Source organism: Oratosquilla oratoria, chromosome 9 (genome assembly GCF_046742065.1).
Source record: "Oratosquilla oratoria isolate Oo_2021 chromosome 9, ASM4674206v1, whole genome shotgun sequence".
NCBI lineage: Eukaryota > Metazoa > Arthropoda > Malacostraca > Stomatopoda > Squillidae > Oratosquilla > Oratosquilla oratoria.
Window position 1 is genome coordinate 43525472 of NC_134785.1, and position 5818 is coordinate 43531289.

Sequence of the window (5818 nt, forward strand, 5' to 3'; positions counted from 1 at the left end):
TTACATAAAAGAGTCTCACGATAATTTGAACCCCAATTGTGACGCAACGCATTCAGCGTGACAAGATAGATAGATAGATATACATACATATACATATATACTTTACATAAAAGAGTCTCACGATAATTTGTACCCCAATTGTGACGCAACGCATTCAGCGTGACAAGTGACACAACTCCGCACTATAGTGCAAATGAGAAAAAGAGAGAGAATAAAAGAGAGAAAGAGAGAAAAAAAATACTCGCTCGGTCATTAACCGCTTTAATTAATTTCAGTGTGGGCGCTTAAGCGTTCGACCATGTTGGACAGCAACACCCACTCATCCTCCTCATCCTCATTCTCATCCTCTTCCTCCTTCTCCTCCTTCCCCTGCACCTCCTCCTCCTCCCTCTTCTTCCTCTTCATCTTAGTTCTCCTATACTTCTTCTCTTCCTCGTTTCCTAATCTTCCTTCTCATTTTCCTGTTCCTATTCCTCGTTCTCTTATTTCTCTTCATCCTCTTCTTCCTAGTTCTCCCCTTCCTCCTCCTCGTTCTCTTCCTCCTCCTATTCCTCTTTCTCTTCTTCCTATTCCTCGTTCCCCGATTCCTTTTCATCTTCTTCCTATTCCTAGATCTCTTCCTCCTCCTATTCCTCGTTCTCTTATTCTTCTTTCCTCTCTTCCTCGTTCTCCATTTCCTCCTCCTACTCCTCCACCTCCTCTTCCTCGTTCTCCTCCTTTTTTCTTTCCTCTCCATCTTCCCCTCATTCTCTTCTTTCTTCTTCTATTCCTCCTTTTCCTTCCACCCCTCCTCCTGCTCCACTTCTTCCTATTTCTCCTCCTCCTCCCCTCCTGTTTCTCGTACTCCTCTCCCCCATTCCTGCGCCCCCTCCTCTTCCGATTGCTTGGCATTTTGGTATGATGTTTCGTTCCCGACTCTCCCCCCTTCCCAACTCTCCCCCCACCCGACTCTCCCCCCACCCGACTCCCCCCACCCGACTCTCCCCCCTTCCCGACTCTCCCCCCTTCCCGACTCTCCCCCCTTCCCGACTCTCCCCCTTCCCGACTTTCCCCCCTTCCCGACTCTTCCCCCTTCCTGACTCTCCCCCTTCCCGACTCTCCCACCTTCCCGACTCTCCCCCCTTCCCGACTCTCCCCCCATCCCGACTCTCCCCCTTCCCGACTCTCCCCCTTCCCGACTCTCCCCCACCCGACTCTCCCCCTTCCCGACTCTCTCCCCTTCCCGACTCTCCCCCCTTCCCGACTCTCCCCCTTCCCGACTTTCCCCCCTTCCCGACTCTCCCCCCTTCCTGACTCTCCCCCTTCCCGACTCTCCCCCCTTCCCGACTCTCCCTACTTCCCGACTCTCCCCCCTTCCCGACTCTCCCCCTCTACTCTCCTTCCTCGCTCCTCCCCCCCCCCGCGCGCGCCAAGCTATACACTAGCGCGTAATTAATCGCTTCTTGGTTAAGGGCAATCGTCGTTCCTCCTCTTGTTCCTCCTCCTCCTCATCTTCCTCCTTGCTCTCCTCTTGTTCCTCCTGCTCCTTCTCCTCCTCCTCCTCTCCATGCTTCTCCTCCTCCTCCCACTGCTTCTCCTCTTCCACCTCTTGCCCCTCCTCCTCATTGTTAAAAACAGAAACAGTAACAAATGTTGATATATTGTTTGTTGAAATAAGAACCAATTGCAGTAAATCTAAAGTAATAATTGGACTTGTTTATAGACCACCGGGTCAGCTACTAGTAAATGACGAAAAATTATTCGATCTAATCGTAGAAACTAACCAACGCTGCGAGACAGTCATCATGGGAGACTTTAACTTACCGGTGAAAAGATGGGGTGAAGATTTGAGTTCGCATACAGGACGAGACTTGTATAGTAACTTACTGGAAAGTGGCCTCCACCAAGGCGTAAACAGCCCTACCCGAGGAGATAACATCCTTGACCTTATATTCTCTACAACAGAAAATCTTGTAAACGAAGTAAATATAGGCCCATTATTCAGCACTAGTGATCATCGTACCATCACATTCAAAATTAAAATGGAAGCCAATTTATCTAAGACCAGCAAAGAAAAAGTACCCGACTTCCGTAGAGCTAATTTCAATAGACTTCGATCATTACTAGAAAACTTAGACTGGAGTACAACTTCGAACGAGACTGATATTGATAAAGCGTGGGAAAACTTCATCAAGGACCTAAACAATGCTGTAAATCTCTGTGTTCCCTATCGTGAGAGGCGCCCGGCAACAAATAAACCAAAGTGGTGGAATAGGGAAATTAGTAACAACCTCTCTCGTAAAAAGAGTGCGTACAAAAAGTATTTATCAACTAAAAGCCAAGACGATAAACTAACACTAGACAGAATTCGCCGCGAAACAAAAACACTGATAAAGCGTAGTAAGAAAGATCTTGAAGAATATATTGCTGAGGCAAGCAAGTCGAACCCTAAAGAATTCTATAGTTATGCGAATAAGAAGAAAACGCTCACCTGCGGCATTGGACCATTAAATGACGATGAAGGAAAACATACGGATGATGAAAATGAGATGGCCTCAATCCTTAATAATTTTTTTGCATCCGTCTTCACAGACGAAGATTGCTCAGTGTATCAGCCACCAGAACATATAATGTGCCAAAACGTTTTAAATCAACTCATAATTACAGAAAGGGATGTCGTACAAGTGATTGATAAGCTCAAAATGAATAAAGCCCCGGGACCTGACAAAATTTCACCTAGAATTCTGCAAGAAGTCAAAAATCAAATCGGTAAACCCTTGTGCATCCTCTTCAACAGATCATTAGCACTCGGTAAAGTCCCATCAGATTGGAAATGTGCTAACGTAACACCAATATTCAAGAAAGGGGACAAATCACAACCAGGCAACTACAGACCGATTAGCCTAACTTCGATTGTGTGCAAACTGCTAGAGACAATTATCCGTGACAGCGTAGTAAATTTTTTAGAAGAAAATAAGATTATGAAAGATTCACAACATGGCTTCCGAAGCAAACGCTCATGTCTAACTAATCTCCTTGACTTTTTTCATGACGTCTTTAACAAATACGAGGAATGTAGATCTGTTGATATAATCTATCTAGATTTTCAGAAGGCATTCGATAAAGTCCCCCACAAACGATTGCTCGACAAATTAAAAATGCACAGCATTTCTGGTAATATCCACAACTGGATTAAAGATTGGCTCTCAGAGCGGAAACAGAGGGTCGTAATTAACGGGGCATCATCTAGCTGGCTCGACGTTAAAAGTGGCGTACCGCAAGGATCAGTTTTGGGACCCGTCTTGTTCTTAATATATATAAATGATCTAGATGACGGCCTCCTCTGCAAAGTATCAAAATTTGCTGATGACACAAAAATTGCCGGTAAAGTAATAACCACCAAAGAGAAAGAAACTCTACAATCCGATCTAGATAAATTATCAAGTTGGGCTAGCAAGTGGCAAATGAAATTTAACGTTAACAAATGTAAAGTTATGCACATTTGAGGTAACAATGATCACATCCAATACCAAATGAATGGCGAAATACTGGATTCAGTAACTAAAGAAAAAGATCTAGGAGTTTTAATATCAAATGATTTGAAGCCAAGTCAACATTGCTCAGAAGTTGTTAAAACAGCAAACAAATTAGTTGGCTTCATCGGAAGAATCTTCGAAAATAAATCAGAAAAAATATTGCTAAACCTCTATAACTCCTTGGTTCGTCCCCATCTAGAATACTGTGTACAATTTTGGTCCCCATACTACCAGAAAGATATTAACAAACTAGAAAGAGTACAACGGAGAGTGACCAAAATGATACCAAGGCTGAGAAATCTGCCGTATGAAGAAAGACTAAAAAATCTAAACTTATTCTCCCTCTCAAAAAGAAGAATGCGAGGAGATTTGATTGAGGTTTTTAAAATGTTCAAAGGCTTTGACAATATTAATGTCAAGGATTACTTCTTATTAGACCAATCAAATACAAGAAGACGCCACGATTTCAAAGTAATTGGCAAAAGATTCTCTACGAACGAAAGTAAGCACTTCTTCTTTAACCGGGTTGTTAACGTGTGGAATTCGTTACCTCCCACTGTCGTCGAAAGTAACACGATAACAACATTTAAAAATCGCTTAGACAAATACTTGGAATCTAATCCGCAGATAAAATATTATCCTTTGCAATAAAAGATATGACAATCAGACATTTAATCATAATTGGATTAATCGGATAGGATAGTGATAGCAGTAGTGTTAGTTCGAAAGTAACACGATAACAACATTTAAAAATCGCTTAGACAAATACTTGGAATCTAATCCGCAGATAAAATATCATCCTTTGCAATAAAAGATATGACAACCAGACATTTAATCATAATTGGATTAATCGGATAGGATAGTGATAGCAGTAGTATTAGTTCATCTTCTATCGCCTAGTTGCCCTGTTTCCTTAACTGTAGTGTAGTTTAGTTAACACAAACAGCCTCGTTAGGGCCAGTAGGCCAGCTGTTGTTTGTTCTTTCTTTGTGTTCCTTTTGTGTTCTTCTTATTCCCCCACCACCTTCCCCTGCTTCTTCTCCTCTTCCTCCTCCTCCTCCTCTTGCCTCTCCTCCCCCTTCTCCTGCTCCTCCTCGTCCTCATCCTCCTCTTTCGCATCGCATTGTCATTTCCGTGAGTCGCCTCGTGTCAAGACAAACAAGCGCCCTCTCACGCCGGCCGGGGGACCCTAAGTGGCGTCTCACGGGTCGTCCATCTCACGAAGAGCGACGTGAGGCTCACGCGACGAGACGCCCTGTGTGATGGATCGTCATATTTTCCAGTTCTAGCGAGTCTCACTGTGTATGTTTGTGTGTATGTGTGTGTGTGTGTGTGTGTGTGTGTGTGTGTGTGTGTGTGTGTGTGTGTGTGTGTGTGTGTGTGTGTGTGTGTTTATATGTGTGTGTGTGTGTGTGTGTGTGTGTGTGTGTGTGTGTGTGTGTGTGTGTGTGTGTGTGTGTGTGTGTGTGTGTGTGTGTGTGTGTGTGTGTGTGCGTGTGTGTGTGTGTTTGTGTGTGTGTGTGTGTGTGTGTGTGTGTGTGTGTGTGTGTGTGTGTGTGTGTGTGTGTGTGTGTGTGTATGTGTGTGTGTGTGTGTGTGTGTGTGTGTGTGTGTGTGTGTGCGTGTGTGTGCGTGTGTGTGTGTATTTACCTATTTACCTAGTTGTATTTTACGGGACGAGAGCTATGCTCGTAGTGACCAGTTTTCGTATCTCTCCACATCCAGTTTATTCTTAAAATCGTGTGTGTGTGTGTGTGTGTGTGTGTGTGTGTGTGTGTGTGTGTGTGTGTGTGTGTGTGTGTGTGTGTGTGTGTGTGTGTGTGTGTGTGTGTGTGTGTGTGTGTGTGTGTGTGTGTGTGTGTGTGTGTGTGTGTGTGCGTGTGTGTGCGCGCCAAGAGGATAGTAGCAGAAAGCATGTAAGCAATGGGCAGGACAGAACTTACAGGTCAGCAGCTTGAGGAGCAGCAATACTTGGATTGTTGATTTCTTCTCCTAAAGCTTCCAACAATTCCTTGCTGTAATCATCAAAATCTCCATCAATCTCATTGATAGTCTGGTCTTCAATGACCCATAAGATACACTCGGTTTCGCGTATAAGTCATTCGTCGTGAGATACAATGATTACCCCTCCCTTATAATCCCGAATGGCTTCAGCAAGAACATCAATACTTTCAATATCCAAGTTGTTGGTAGGTTCATCAAGAATCAGTATATCTGGTGCATTGAGACAGAGTTCTGCAAGGGCTACTCTGGCTTTCTGATCACCTGATAAATCCTTGTTTTTGATGGTGTGAGCATGGGAG

At 44.0% G+C, this 5818-nt stretch overlaps 1 pseudogene; it reads right to left on the reverse strand.

Annotated features, from left to right (window-relative positions):
* Positions 1 to 5223: 5223 nt before the first annotated feature.
* Positions 5224 to 5818, reverse strand: part of LOC143028051 (ATP-binding cassette sub-family F member 1 pseudogene) — a 30755-nt pseudogene continuing 30160 nt past the window's right edge.